This window comes from Nannospalax galili, unplaced genomic scaffold, assembly GCF_000622305.1.
Source record: "Nannospalax galili isolate Female #2095 unplaced genomic scaffold, S.galili_v1.0 scaffold569, whole genome shotgun sequence".
NCBI lineage: Eukaryota > Metazoa > Chordata > Mammalia > Rodentia > Spalacidae > Nannospalax > Nannospalax galili.
The window spans coordinates 303,639-320,427 of record NW_008360300.1 but is presented as its reverse complement, the minus strand read 5'-3'; the positions used below and the strand labels follow the sequence as shown (position 1 = coordinate 320,427).

Here is a 16,789-nt window from a genome sequence, read left to right as displayed (position 1 = left end):
ATTCATTACTTCTCCAAGTGACCAGAAAGACATCAGTCGATTGTTGAACTATCATCATATTCTGAATGTCTTTGCTTAAAACACAGGAGGATTATATGTGTCTTGAAGTTTCGTTTGGTCACTAAATATCTGTCCTTGGAGGCTAAGAACTCAGAGCTGAAGGATTTCTACAATTTTTTCACTGTTGTTGGCAGTGAACACGTGCATTTGGGAAGCTGTTCTCCATGTCTGATGGCCTTCTCATAAGCCTGTGGTCTCTGATGGTGCATGTTCAGCACTCTAATTCTGCTGCTTCTGCTGGTTCCCTGGAAAGATTCTTACCAGCCCCTACCCCCTTTTATTTTGGAAACAAGATGTTGCTATGTAGCCCAGGCTGGTCTTGAATTCATTCTACAGCTGAGGCTGGCCTCAAACTAACACTAACCCTAACCTGTCTTCACCTCTCTAATGTTGGGATTACAATGTGTACCCTCACTTAGATACTGATATTTAGGTTCTGTGCTTAGTTATCCTGGTTCTCAGTATGTGTGTGTTATATTTATGTGAGAAGCTTTGGCAGAAAACTCAACTTTTCTTACAGATCCTGAAATGCCTTTGGGGTGTTTTCAGAGTAAGCATGGTTTGTTAATACCCCATCCATCCTTTCTCACCCTTACATCTGCAAATTGCAAAAGGATATGGTGTCTGTGGATGGAGGCCACAGCATCAACTTTGTCACTGCTGAAAGCTGGCTGCCGTAACTTCCAGTGAGTCATGGGTAGTGCTGAGCCAGGTCAGGCCTCCTCTCCCAGGCATGATGACATGGAAAAAGGGAATGTTGTGCTTGGACCTGATACCAACTGCTTCTTCCAAAATGACTAGTCAAGTACACCCCATTTGTGCAGTGAAAAAAAGTGGAGAGTGGAATGGATGCCATGTATGGTCTAGGCACGTGGAACAGGGCGTTCATTTTGTGGATGTGTTTTGAAGCTATAATCAGCCCCTGCCCCTGCCCTCTTGTGGAGACTGGGCTTGTCCCACCCAAGGAATGTGCTTAAATCTTGAGGTGTCAGGGAAAGTGATAGATGAATTGGGTCATCCGGGAAAAAGCACCAGGACACAGACAAAACTCCGATGGGATAGTTTATTAGCAGAGGACGAGTACACGGGACAATTCCCTTCGGGATAGGGAAGTTGTCAGTCTACAGATTGTGGGCTGGGGGTCTTTATAGGGGGACTTTGGGGAATGCAGAAGGCAGGAACATATTTTTTTTTTTAAGTTAGGTGGGAGAGAGGGAGCCCAGGGCTTATCAGAATAGCTTCTGTTAAAACTGCCCCCTTCAGTCAGCCAGGATCTGGGTTTTGGCGTAAGGAGTCTATACATTGTAAAACTTATCAGGGGAAAATAGCTTGTATCAAGAACCGTTCTTACATTAATGGATCCGGAGTACAGGAGCCTGTTCTGCTTCCAAGATCATCAAAGGGGAAGCAGGCTGTCTTTGACCAAAAGGTGCAGAGAGTCTGTTTCTCTTGTCTTTAAAGACTAGGATGCTCATTAATTCAGTTCCTGCATTCTCAGGAGCTTGCAAAACTGCGAGGCACTGTTGGGGAGGGGGCTGCTGCAGATCTGAACCCTAACATTCCAGGCTTTTGTGTTATGGAATGGGGGTGCTGTTGTCATCCTGCTACTTCCTGCTGGACAAGGTCGATGGAGGGGGCTAGATTAGGGGTCAGACAGTGGGGGTTCCCTTCTCGTGCATCTGAACAGGGTCCTCGATGGTTGTCAGGCACTTGTATACATGTGGAGGGAAGGAAAGTAACAACTGATTAAAATTAGTATGAGATAGTTTTTGGATTCAGTCCTGAAAATACCTGAAGAGGCAAGGAGCAATGGTTAGCACCAAGGTAATAGAAAGCAGATGGGTGAGTAAGGGCAGAAGCCAGGGAGTTAATCCTGTAAAATATCCCACTGAGGTGACTGCTGGTACTGAGAATCTTTAAGTGAAAGATCCTTGTCTACCTGCTGGAGGCGTTTTATATCATGCTTGACCTTACTTGATTGATTGACAAACTAGCAGCATTCTTCAGCCAAGAAAATATAGGTTCCCCCTTTTACTGCAGTTAATAGATCCAAGGCTTACCTGTTCTGGAGGGCAACTTCAGCTAGGGAGGATAGTTGCTGTTGTAAGATCTGGATTGACTGGGCTGTAGTTTCCACTGTTGAGGCAAGTTTCCGTCTGAGGGCCACTATTTCCCGGGAGAGATCCTGGGTTGAGATCAGTGTGTGTCCCAAACCTCCAGCTGTGAATCCAGTGGCTGCTACTGATGTCACCAGACTAATTCCTACCAGGACTGCCCAGTTCCTGCGTTCTCAGGGGCTTGCAAAACTGTGAGGCCCTATTGGGGAGGGGGCTGCTGCAGATTCAAACGCTAGCAGCAAAGAGTATCCTTTGATACACCTTCTTGGTGATTCTCAGATACATTCTGCTGTTTGAACACTATTACTCCCAGCTGCTTCTTGAACAGGTGCTTGCCAATTATTCAAAGCATCTCTTCATCTAAGACCTCCCTCCTCCTGAACTCCTCAGACCTTTGTCTCAAACTGCGTGCTTGAAATCTCTCCTTGGATATTGTGCAGGCATCCAGAACTACTATTTTGAAAACTGACCCCTGCCTTCCATGTCCATATGGAGCTTGAAGTCTTGGCCAAATTTCTGCTTTTTGTAAACTTCCAACCTCATCCTGCCAGCCTTTCCCCAGGGCTCCTGCTCTTAAGGAAAATAACCTCAGGATGGTTCTTTTCTAAAGCCCCTGATCCTTTGAAGCCTCTTTGTCTCCAGAGGCCAAGCCATTGCTAACTTGGCACTTGATAGAATAGTCCTAGATATTCTCTGAGTAAACTAAAATGAGCCATTAGGCAGGATGGCCTAGGTTTGACTTCCTAATAAAGAGGATTTCTGCAAGCAACCATAGTCCTCTGTGACCATCTAGGTCTTCTGCAAGAGCACCAATTGAGAGTCACTGAGCCATTTTTCCAGTCTTGGTTCTTAGACTCTTTAAAAAATTTTTTTTAATATTACAATGTTTGTATTATTTCAAAGAGAGGCAATTAAAAATATTTTATTTATTATTTTTATTTTACGTGTATGCTTGCATTGCCTGCATGCAGGTAAGTGCACCCATGTCGTGCAATGCCTGCCAAGGACAGAAGAGGCCGTCGGATCCCCTGGAACTGGAGTTACAGACAGTTTGTAGCTGCCATGTGGGTGCTGGGATTCAAACCTGTGTCTTCTGGAAGAACAGCAGTGTTCTTAACCGCTGAGCCATCTCTCCAGCCCCAAAGAGAGGCAATTTTTAACACATTTTTCCAGAAATAACTTGAAGCAGATTATATAAAAACATATATACAATGAAGTTTAAGGGTGGAAAATTAGGGATAAGAAATCAAAGACCAGGGCTGGAGAAATAGCTAGCCTGGTCTACACAGTGAGCTCCAGGCAGGCTGGGACTACAGGGAGACCCTGTGTCCAAAAGAAAACCAAAACCAAAACAAACAGAAAAATCAAACACCAAAGGATTTGCCAACATGGGGTCAACTTTGGGAATAATGAAGGTTTCCATTAGCCCTGTTCTTTTTTTGATAATCCTAGTTTATTGGACTTGTTAACAGAGCATAGGGTAAGGATTTATTTACAGAAGAGTGGGCGTCCCCCATTTATGGCTTCACTGGAAAGCCCACACTCAAATATAGAGACTTCCCAACAGCTGCAGAAAATAAAGAGGTGCCCTCCTGGCGTTCTCAGCTTATATATCCATAGCCCCCACCCCCACATGCATCTAAGGTCCACTGATTGGGTAACCAACTCTTCCATCGACTCCTTTACAACTGTAAAAGGTCCACTGATTGGGTGAGAGGGGTAACAAACTCTTCCATCAACTCCTTTATGACTATAGCTTGCCTGCAGAGTGGTCAGAGGACACTTCCAGGTAACACTCCACACCTTCCTCCAGCTCTTACATTCTTTCCACCAATCTCTTCCACAAAATCCCTGAGCCTTGGATGGGGTGATAGGTGTGAGATGACCCACCTCGCATTGTGGCAAGGCACTGAACTTTCGGGTCTCTGCATCATCTGTTGTCCATGGGCTGTTGGCCCATTTCAGTGGGATTCCATTTACTATAAAAACACAAACAGGGCTGGAGAGAAGGCTCAGTTGTTAAGAGCACTGACTGCTCTTGCAGAGGACCCAGGTTCAATTCCCAGCACCCATATGGCGGCTACAAACCATCCTTAACTCCAGTTCCAGGGGAATCCGAAGCCCTCCTCTGACCCCGATGGCATTGCACAATGCAGATGCACTCCCATACATGCAGGCAACACACTCAAATAAAAATAAAAAAAAAAAACAGCAAGAAGCAAGAACATCTAAACAGTGGCTGCTATAATAACCTATGGGTGTAAACACAAATGCTTAGACAGTACTTTAGCAGGTGCATCACATCCATCTAACAAAACAATTGCAATGGCTTCCCACTGGGGCCTATATTCTCCTCTGCCACAGGGAGCTGGCCTAGTCTACAGTACCAGATGTGTGTTCCACCCCAGGAGCAGGCGTTTTATCCAATTGAAAATTTGCTGGTTGCACATACACTAGACACTCCACTGTTACACAAGCAGAAGCGTCTTATTTGGCATGTTGATAGTGCAGCATGTGGGGTCCATTGTTGAGCAGAATTATAGGGGGCAATTCTCCCCCAACCATCTGCATGTCACCTTCTGGCATCATGAATGCCACTCATCCAGTGGCAGGGAGTTTCCAGCTTAATCCAACCTTGATTTCTCCTTCTCCTGTGCACACATCATGCAGTGTCTTAAGCAATGGGGTTTTTCTACTTTTGGTGTACAACCAACATTATTGACAATGGCTTATATTATTTTGGGGACCTCTCGGGTCCCTCTGTCCAACAGCTCATGGGGGCAACCCACCTCTGCCACTGGGATTTTCATTTACAGCTTATTGCTTCTGGAAGGGCTTTCTTCCATCCCTGTAGGGTTTCTTCTGTGCTTAAGGCTTTTTCTTTTCTTTTTTTTTTAACTGTGCTGAGAATTTTCCCCCCTTTATTCCCTTAGTTCTTTGTAGAGCCCTCCCCCCTTTTACATTTTCTCCCTTACTACCACCTTTCTCCTACTGTTCTTCTCTCTCAGTTTCCTTCTTTCCCTTTACCTCCCTGGTTCCCTTCCATATTCCTGGTCCCTGCAGTTGCATCAGGATACACACTCACTTACAAGGATTTGGTGCTAGGATCCACAAGTGAGGAAGAACATATGTCTTTTGTTTTTCTGATTCTGTGTTACTTCACTTAGTATAACAGTTTCTAGATCCATCCATTTATCTGCAAATTTAATTATTTCATCTTTCTTTATTGCCGACTAGAACTCCATTGTGTAAATGTACCACATTTTTATTAACCACTCAGTTGAGGGACACTTAGGTTGCTTCCATCTCTTAGCTATCATGAAAAGAGTAACAACAAACATGGTTGTACAAGTGTCTCTGCAATAGGATGAGTCCTTTGGGTATATGCCAAGGAGTGGTATAACTGGACAACATGGTAGATTCATTTTTAGTTTTTAAAGAATTCTCCACACTGTTTTCCATAGGGTTTGCACAAGTTTGCAGTCCCACGAGCCATGAATAAGCCTTCCCCTTTCTCCACATCCTAGCCAGTATTTGGTATCATTTGTTCTCTTGATCTTAGCCAGTCTGACTAGGGTAAGGTGAAATCTTAAGGTGGTTTAAATTTGCATTTCCTAATTACTAATGATGGTAAACACTTTTTTGTTTGGTTTGTGTTCTAGTTTGTTCTTTATTGCTGTGATAAAATACTCTGACCACTACCAACCTGGGGAGGAAAGGGTTTATTTAGCTTACATATCTCAGGTCACAGTTCATCCGGGAGCCCAAGGTAGAAACTCAGGGCAGGAACCTGGAGGCAGGAGCTGGAGCACAGGCCATGGAGGAATGCTGCTTACTGGCTTGCTTCCCTGGCCCCTGCTCAGCCTGCTTTCTTACACAAAACAGGCCCACCTGCCCATGGGTGGCACCACCCACAGTGGGATGGACCCTCGCACATCACTCATCAAGAAGATGCCCCTCAGACATGGCCACAGGCCAGTCCAATAGAGACAATTCCCCATCTGAGGCTCCCTCAACCCAGGTGTGTCAAGTTGACACTAAAGCTATCCAGCATAATTGACCCCTTGTCAACTTGACACACAATCACTATTAAACCATAAACTTTCCGATTTTTGTCCCCAAGATGTGATGTTAATATCACAACATAAGACAGTACAACCTTAAAAACCCCACAGTCCTTAAAAGCCAAACACTTAAAAGTCCATAGTCTCTTAATAGGGTCTCTTAACTGTGGGTAGGCTTCTATAAAATCCAAAACAAGTACTGTCTTATTTCAAAGGGAAGAATCAGGCACAGCTAAGCAAAACCAAAGTCCAGCAAAATAGCTCAAGGCTGGACATGTGGGATTCACTCACAATCTTCTGGGCTCCAAAGGGTATGGGAAGCTCCACTTCTCTGACTCTGCCGTCCACAGCACACTCAGCTCATTTCACAGACCCAGGCCAGCTCCATTCCACACCTACTTCTGTCCTTGGTGGTTGTCCAATGGTTGCAGCATCTCCAAAAAAGCTGGGGTCTCCATGGAAACTTAGGCTACACCTTCACCAATGGCCTCTTCTTGCCTCTGGGGTTCAAAGCCTCAGATTGTCTCCATGACCCCTTCAATCCTGGAGTCTTCACTGCAACTGAAGCTGCAGTTTCACCTATGGCCTTTCCTGGCCTCTCAGAGTGCCAAGCCTCAGCTGCTATCCATGCATGCTTTCAACAGCAGAACCATGCAGGAGACTCTTACACATTACCAAGTCCTGCTTTAGAGATAGAGACGTGGGTCCTCTCTGTGTGCTGACCCTGAGGAAATACCTCCCAGAAGACTTCACCACAGTGATGCTGGTATCTTGTAACTTACAGCTGATTTTTCAGCCCCAGCTAACCAGCATCAATTGTCCCATTAAAGCAAAGGTTACTTCAAGTTCTGGTCTCTTCTTAATCACAGCTGATTCTTCAGCCCCAGCTAACCAGAACCCACAGATTCTCAATTCAAAATATCACAGGAACAGGCCTGATAGTCTCCACCTCCCTTTGAAGCTTCACAAGCCAGGCCTCCATTGTCTACAAATTTTTCACCATAACTGTTCCAAACTCCACAGCAACAAACTCTGAGAAAGCATAGCTTTTCCAGCCCAAAGTTCCAGATACTTCCACAGTCCTCCCCAAAACACCAAGGTCAGGTCTGTCACAGCAATACCCAACTCCTGGTACCAATTTCTGTTCTAGTTTGTTCTTTATTGCTGTGACAAAATACTCTGACTGCTACCAACTTGGGGAGGAAAGGGTTTATTTAGCTTACATATCCCAGGTCACAGTTCATTTGGGAGCCCAAGGTAGGAACTCAGGGCAGGAACCTGGAGGCAGGAGCTGGAGCACAGGCCAGGGAGGAACGCTGCTTACAGGCTTGCTCCTCTGTCTCCTGCTCAGCCTGCTTTCTTATTCAACACAGGCCTACCTGCCCACTCACTGTGTAGACCCGACTGGCTTTGATCTCACATAGTTCTGCCTGTTGGCTCTTGGGAAGATGAGGCTGGCCTTGAACTCACAGAGATCAGCCTGCCTGCCTCTGCCTCCCAAGTGCTGGGATTAAAGGCGTGCACCATCATGCCCGGCTTTTTTTTTTTTTTTTTTAAATTTTTACACTCCTTTATTGGAGCAAGATTCCTGGCTGGTATACAGTGATGTATTTACTAAACAGAGACCTGTGCAGAAATCACATGCTATCCATCTAGACAACTTTTGGTTACACTTTGCCTATTGATGGAATAGTTCCATTTATAAAGTTTTATACATCAAAAAGCTTTGAATTTGACCAGGCTGTCCATTAATTATCTCCGAAAAAGTGCATTTAATTTCAGCTCTATTTTACAGCATTAAAAAGTTTATGCATTAGGTAGCTTCCCAAAATAATATCTGCACAATGGTTGACCAGTGCTCATTTCTTCCCACCCAGATTTACACAGTCACATCTGGTTACTTTTGCTACATACCTGGGAGTTAAGAGAGAAAGTACTCTTAACCACCAACACAGACTTCTCACTCTTGACAGTTTACACTGCCAATGAAGAATGTGCCATCTGTCCCATGTACAGCTGGCATTGGAGCAACAGGTCTGTGTGGTGGTAGCAGGTGCTGTGATTACAATATTCAAGTAACTAAAGGTCCATTTAAAGAAAAAAAAAGCCAAATTGAGATTTAAAGTCAAGGGTACAACTCCATGGCAGCAAAGTGTACCCATTACCCAGCTGTGGAGGCATTAAGACATGATTCAGATCCCTTTGCTCAATCCACATAGCCCTGAGGTTATCCTGCAAAGTGCATATCAAAAAATATGAAGTTCGGGAGACAAAATGTGACGTGATGTTATTATACAAGTCAAATTTGGAAGGTCATATCTATTCTGAGAGAAAAGCATCAAATCTTTTGTGTACATATTTAGTTTTATTATAACAAAGCAACTTGTACACTTTTAACGTTTAAAACTGAGCATCATCTTCTTTCCTTTCCAGTGAAAACAAAAAAAAATTAAAAATAAAATCACAATAGAGAATGTCAATTCCAAATAGAATCCTGCAGGTTCTGCTGATTCTCCCACTAAGTGGCAGGGCTCAGGGCACCATGAGGAGAGGTTTATCTTAAAAGTGTCATTTAAACTGAAAAGATGTCTGTTAAACATCACAATTAACATGCCAAAGGAGAAGTCATGTTGTCAAAATGCCCACTTAACCCATGCAAACATCTCAAACCCACCCTTTGCTGATCTTCTATACCCATTTTTTAAACTTATTTCTTTTTATTAAACAAGAGAGTAGACAGGTATATGGTGGTAAATGCTGACTGCCCATATTCACATAGAGACACAGTGTAATCTTTGAGCTGGATACACAGAGAGAGGATGAAAAAAGCTAGAATTCTATGTACTACTACACAGGGGCCCAGCACCACCAGCTTCCAGTAGAGCCAAGGGAGCAGGACATTTTCTTTTTCTCCCACAGAGCACGGTGGTGGTGGCAATTTCACAGTTTGAAACAAGGGATCAAAATGAATTTAGAACAGAAGAGTGGAGGTTCTTTTCCTATTGCACTCTGCTCAAGGTTATTTCTCCCAAATATGTTGAGAACCATCGTGTTGAGAAAAGAGACTTCAAAAACAGGGTGACTGAGCAGAAGAGGGGTGGGGGGAGGAGGAATACAAACTTGCTCCCAGGGACTGGAGAAAATTGAAAAAGAAAAAAATTTTTTTTACTACTTAATTTATTCAAAAAGATAGAAATGGAGGGAGAACTTTCAAATTCCTTCTATGAAGCCAGCATCACTCTAATTCCAAAGTCAGGTAAAGATACAACCAAAAAAGAAAACTATAGACCCATATCCTCAATGAACATAGATGGAAAAATTCTCAATAAGATACTTGCAAACCGCATACAGACACACATCAAAAAGATCATCCACCATGATCTAATTGCATTCATTCAACGGAGGCAGGGACGGCTGGATAATCGCAAGTCAACAAACATCATAAATCATATAAATGCAGCCAGACGAGAACCACACCGTCATCTCAATAGCAAGCAGAGAGGGACTCTGACAAAATTCAACATGCATTTATGTTCAAAGTCCTATAGGGAACTGCATCGGAGGTAACATACCTCAACGCAATGAGAGCATACACAATAAACCCACAAACAACATCATTCTAAATGGAGAAAAACTGGAAGCAGTCACATTGAAATCAGGAACAAAACAAGGCTCTCTGCTATCTCCACTCCTTTTTACCATAGTGCTTGAAATTCGTACAAGACAGTAAGACAAGAGAAGGAAATTAAAGGAGGAATCATTGGAAGAGAAGACATCAAATTAGCTCCCTTCTGCAGATGACGTAATATCTCACACATGCCAGAAATTCCACCGGGGACCTCCTAGAAGAGATCCACAGTTTCAGTAAAGGGGAAGGTTACAAAATAACCTACAACCAATCCGAGAAAGAGTACATGGAAACACTTCCTGTCACAATAGCCTCTAATAATAAAATGAAATATCTCTGAATAAAATTGACCAAAGACATTAAAGACCTCTACAATGAAATTTTTAAATCTTTTTTAAAAAGTCACTTAGGAAGACAGCAGAAGGTGGAAAGTCTTCCCATGCTCATGGACTGGAAGAATGAATACTGTGAAAATGACCATCCTACCAAAAGAAATTCTGAAATTCAATGCAATGCCTATCAAAATACCCATGGCATTCTTTACAGAAGAAGAAATAAATATACTAAGATTCATAAGGAAGCAAAAAGGGCCTCGGATGGCCAAAGGAAACCTTGGCATTAAGAGCAAGGGGCCATTAAGAGATAAAGAGGCCAAGAACATTCATTGGAGGAAAGACAGCGTATTCAACAAATCGTGCTGGCTTGACTGGATCGTCACCAGTAGAAGAATAAAGCTAAACCCCCATCTTTCACCTTGCAGAAAAGTCAGCTCAAAATGGATCAAGGACTTCAAGGTGAAGCCTGAAAGTGTATAACCGGTAGAAGAAAACATTGACTATCATCTACGAGATATAGGTGTAGGAAAGGGTGATTTCTAATCTGGACATCAATTGCTCAAGAACTATGGTCAATAATGAACCAAGGGCACCTCAATGAACTAAAAAGCTTAGAAAATATTGGTAAAAACCTACAAGATATAGCTGTAGGAAAGGATTTTCTAAACCAGACATCAATTGCTCAGGAAACAAGGTTGAGAATTAACAAATGGGACCTCATTAAACTAAAAAGCTTCTGTACTTCAAAGGAGGCAACCAAGGAAGCGAACAGAAAACCCACAGAATGGGAGAAAATCTTTACCAGCGACACATCCGAAAGAGGTTTAATATCCGGAATATATAACGAACTAAAAAAATAGAGAACCAAGACAAGAAGAAACCCAATTAAAACATGGGCTAAGGAGCTGAAGAGAGAGTTCTCAAAAGAAGAAGTAAAGATGGCTATGAAACATCTCAAAAGATGTTCAACATCACTAATAATTAGGGAAACACAAATTAAAACCACCTTAAGATTTCATTTTACACCAGTCAGGCTGGCTAAGATCAAGAGAACAAGTGATACCTGATGTTGGAGAGGATGTGGGGAAAGGGGAACACACATCCACTGCTGGTGGGGCTGCAAACTTGTTCAACCACTATGGAAAGCAGTGTGGAGAACTCTTAAAAAAACACAAATGAACCTACCATTTGACCCAGTTATACCACTCCTTGACATATACCCAAAGAACTCATCCTATTGCAGAGACACTTGTACATCCATATTTGTTGATGCTCTTTTCACAATAGCTAAGAGATGGAAGAAACCTAAGTGTCCCTCAATTGACGAGTGGATAATGAAAATGTGGTTCATTTATATGATGGAGTTTTACTCAGCAGTAAAGAAAGATGAAATCATGAAATTTCCAGGTAAATGGATGGAACTAGAAACTGTTATACTAAGTGAAGTAACACAGACTCAGAAAAAAAAAATCGACATATGTTCTCCCTCATATGTGGATCCTAGAACCAGACCCTAATAAATGAGTATGTGACCAGACATAACTACAGGAACCAGGATAATGGAAAGGAAACAGGGAGGTAAAGGAAAAGAAAGAACCTGAAAGAGAAGAACAGTAGGAAACAGGCTTTAATAGGGAGATATGGATAAAAAATGGGTTAGTTTAAGGGAGGGGGGAGGGATGGGTATACAAGGATCCTAGGGGATAAAGGGAAAGAAGGAGCTCAAGAGAGATAGGACCATAGGCGAAGGGTATTATTAAAGAAGAAAGGGGGAAAATGGGGGCACCTTAAGTGGGAAAACCATGATGGAGGGGTAAGACAATGTGAGAGATAAACAATGCCTAGCTACTTTTGAAAACCAGAGGGAACCATATTACTCCTACACCCTACTGAAAAATTATACATAGCAGATCAAGAAATGTATGTCTAGGTAAGGTTTATCTGGGAACAACTGGTCTTCTCCCAAGATTTATCTACATGACACACAGTCATTAAAAGTACCAGACTGGTGGAATTAACCTTCTTGGATGTTTAACAGACATACTTTGAGGCCCATAATAATTTGGTCAGAGGGACATAAAGGACAGTTTTTGTTCCTTGCCCTCCTAGGTCGACTAGTTCCAGGGGACTATGAGCATCTCTCAAAATGTCCTGTAATGGTGGTGGGTCACCTGTCCTCTTGATCAAGGAGGCTGAGGAGCCTCCACCAGATAGACTTGAATCAGCATCCAGTCTATAAAGAGGAGGGTCAACACAGAGGGAACATTTCCTCCATGCTTCCAAGCGAAGCCAGCCATGGTTGAGCAGGCCTTTGACTTATCGTCACATAGGTGGAACTGGTTAAAGAAAGGAGCCAGGGGCTCCTCCCAAGCCCATGTGATCCCTGAGGAACACATCCTCAAATGACCTTAAGAGTAAAAATAAATTGGTTTATTTGGACCAACTGTATGGCCTTAAACACCCAAAAAGAAAGTCTAACCAAAGATTGAAGGGGCCAATCTAATTTCTTAAGAGTCCATATGCATAGCTAATGGCTACATAACAACAATGCCAGATAGGAGATACCTTCTTTTGAGTTGTTGGCCAGGGTGGCCAAAGGGATTCCCAGATAGTAACCCAGCATAGAACTGGGAAAATGAAAAGCAGACCCTAATCTTATCTAAAGGAATATTGACAACTGATTGCTGCTAGATGAGGAACAGCTGACCCTTGTCAAACAAAGACCTCTAGATAGGTTAACTAGATTCACCAGAAGGGCAAGTAGTGGGGAATGGCTGGGGGTGCTGACAACACAGCAGACAGTAGCAGGGATAACAGAGTATAAGGGCTCTAGTGGGGGAAGGGAGACTATGGGAGGGTGCCATATGGGAAGTGGGTGTATAGTTGAATAAGATGGTTTGGGATGTTCTGTGTGATACACACACACACACACACACACACACACACAAAATCAACAAAATTTTAAAAATGTATTATATTTGAGGAGGAAGCATGGAACTTTACGTCATGCTAATTAGTAGAGGTGATAAACATTACCACTGAAATCTACCCGATAACTTTATAGACATACACAGGCGCCAAGGATCCAAGTACAACTGATTATGACTAGTAATCATCAGATACATAAAGATTAGAGTTGCAAGTGCCAACATCTCAGTGTTAGCAGTAAAAAGAAAAATTTTTTTAAAAAGGAAGTTGGAATCCATCAGTGTTCTTTTCTTTCAGTCATTTTCTCCAGCCTTCTCTCCTTCATCTCCATCATCACCTTCATCTTCACTTTCATCCTCATCCCCCTCTTCATAATGTCTTCCAACCCTTCATCATCATCATCATCATCATCATTATCATCGTCGTCATCATTATCATCATCATCATCATCTTCCCCTTCTCCTTCTTCATCATCCATATCAGGAACCAAGTAGTACTGTAAGGCATTTGGCCAGATGTCATCTTGATGATCTCTCCCAGTTTGTCTGCGCCTGCATCAGAATGGTCCGTGAACCAGGTGAAGAAGCTCTCTGGTTCTTCACGCTGCCTCTTCCTGTTGGCTTTATTCTGTGTTTGACTTGAGCATTTCGTCACATCCTTTCCAGATTTCCATTTGATTTCAGTGGACTTTGAAGATGGATCACCACTCTCATTCAGATGAAATTCTTTGAAGAGAACTTTATTTTCAAAGTAAGGATTTTCATCAAAATAAAAATCTGTTCTGTAACTTGATTCTTTATCTTCAAATTCTGTTACTTCAACTCTGATCAAATAATGCAGCACCTCTTCATGCTCCTCCCCAAGCAGTGCAGACACGTGTGGATGGTTGACAAATGTTACCCCAAAATTTGGGATTTTGGTGATTAATTCTGACCGCTTCCAAAAAAATGGTTGGCAGAGCTTGTTGTATTTCTGTTCTACTTTCAGAATTTCCTCACTGACTTGTTCGTTAAGTCTATTTCATTCTGTACTTCATCAATATGTTCAATTGCTTCTTGTTTTTCTTTTTCTGAGGTCTCCTTGACCCAGTGGTGGTTGGAGATGAGCTCCTTCTTACTGACTTCAGCAGGTGCCGACATGGTGCTGCTCCACTGGGGGAGGGGGTGCATGGGAGGGCACTGCTCCCTCGGGCTGCCTTCTCCCGGTGCCCTACCCCCAGCTGTCTGGGCTGTCTGACTTGTGATGGTGAACACTTTAAGATGCTTCTTAGCCATCTTTATTTCTTCCTTTGAGGACTCTCTGTTTAGATCTTTTAATTGGGTGATTTGATTTCTTGCTTCTTTGTTTTTTTGAGTTCTTTATATATTCTGGATGTTAAACCTCTGTCAGATATGTCACTGGTGAAGATTTTTTTTCCCATTCTGTGAGTTTTCTCTTCACTTTCTTGATTGTTTCTTTTGCTGTACAGAGCTTTTCAGTTTAATGAGGTCCCACTTGTTGATCGTTGACCTTAATTCCTGAGCAACTGCTGTCCAGTTTAGAAAATCGTTTCCTGGGCCTGGAGAGATGGCTCAGCGGTTAAGAACATTGGTTGTTCTTGCAGAAGACCCGGGTTCAAATCCCAGCACCCACATGGCAACTAACAACTGTCCATAACTCCAGTTCCAGGGGATCCAACAGCCTCTTCTGACCTCTGCAGGCATTGCAAGACAGGGGTGCACTTACCTACATGCAGGCAATACATGCATACACATAAAAAATAAAAATAATAAATAAAAAAATCATTTCCTACATCTATAGCTTGAAGGTTACTGCCAATATTTTCTTCTAATAGTTTCAGGGTTTCCAGTTTCACATTGAGGTCTTTGATCCATATAGAGTTGACTTTTGTGCAAGGTGAAAGATAAGGATCTAGTTTCGTTCTTTACAGGTGGAGATCCCATTCTGCCAGCACCATTTGTTGAAGATGCTGTCTTTCCTCAATTGTGTGTTCTTGGCATCTTTGTCAAATATCAGGTGGCTGAAATTGCATGTATTCAGGTTTGGGTCTTCAATAATGTTCCATTGATCTATATATCTATTTTTGTGCCAATACCATGCTTTTTTTATGACTATACCTCTGTAGTATACTTTGAGATCTGGTATCATAATCCTCCCAGCATTGCTCTTTGTTCCCAGGGTTGCTTTGGCTATCTGGGGTCTTTTGTGCTTCCATATGAATTTGAAGATAGGTTTTTCTAATTCTGTGAAGTATGTCATGGGGATTTTTATTGGGATTTCATTGAATGTATATATTGCTTTTGATAGGATGGTCATTTTCACAATATTAATTCTTCCAATCCATGAGCATAAGAAGTCCTTCCATCTTCTGGTGTCTTCCTTAATCTCTTTAAAGATTTAATATTTTCATTGTAGAAACCTTTGATGTTTTTGGTCAGGTTTATTCCAAGATTTTTTTTTCAGCTATTGTGAATGGGAGGGTTTCCCTGTACTCTTTCTCCAATTGCTTGTTATTGGTATACAGAAAGGCTACTGATTTTTGTAGATTAATTTTGTAACCTGCCACTTTATTGAAAGTGTTAATCAGTTCTAGGAGTTTTCTGGTGGAACGTTTGTGATCTCTTAGGTATCGGATCATATCGTCTGCAAAAAGGGATAATTTGACCTCTTGTTTTCCAATTAGTACTCCTTTAATTTCCTTCTCTCACCTTATTGCTCTAGCAAGAGTTTCAAGCACTATATTGAAAAGGAGTGGAGATACTGGACATCCTTGTCTGGTTCCTGAGTTTAATGGGAATGCTCCCAGTTTTTTTTTCCCCATTTAGAATGATGTTGGTTGTGGGTTTGTTGTATATAGCTTTAATCATGGTGAGATATGTTCCCTCCAGTCTAATTCCCTTAGGAACTTTTATCATGAATGGATGCTAAATTTTGTCAAAAGCCTTTTCTGCATCTATTGAGATGACAGTGTGGTTTTTGTCTTTGAGTCCATTTATATGATTGTTTACTGACTTGCACATATTGAACCATCCCTGAATCTCTGGAATAAAGCCTACTTGTCATGGTGAATGATCTTTTTGATGTACATCTGTATGTGGTTTGCAAGTATTTTGTTGAGAATTTTTGCATCTATGTTCATTAAGGATATTGGTTGTATAGTTTTCTTTTTTGGCTATGTCTTTACCTGGTTTGGGTATTAGCATGATGCTGGCCTTCCCATTTTGGAGTTCTCCCTCTGTTTCTATCATTTTGAATAATTTAAGTAGTATTGGTTGGAGGTCTTCTTTAAATGTCTGGTAGAACTCCACTGTAAATCCATCTGGGCCTGCACTTTTTTTAAGTCAGGAGGCTTTGTATTACTGTTTCGATTTCCTTATATGTTATGGGTCTGTTTAAACTGTTGATCTCTTCTTGATTTAACTTTGGTGGTTCCCATAATTTTAGATATCCATCCATTTCTTTTGGGTTTTCAAATTTAGTGGAGTATAGGTTTTTAAAGTATTCTCTTATAATGTTCTGGATCTTTTGGGTGTCTGTTGTGATGTTTCCCCTTTCATCTCTGATTTGGTGATTTGGATTTGCTCTTTCTTTTGGTTAACTGAGCTAAGGGTCAATCTATCTTGTTTAACTTTTCAAAGAACCAGTTCTTAGATTCAT

At 42.0% G+C, this 16,789-nt stretch overlaps 1 pseudogene; it reads right to left on the bottom strand.

Annotated features, from left to right (window-relative positions):
* Positions 1-13,425: 13,425 nt before the first annotated feature.
* On the bottom strand, positions 13,426-14,271 carry LOC103726617 (annotated as a pseudogene).
* Positions 14,272-16,789: the final 2,518 nt, after the last annotated feature.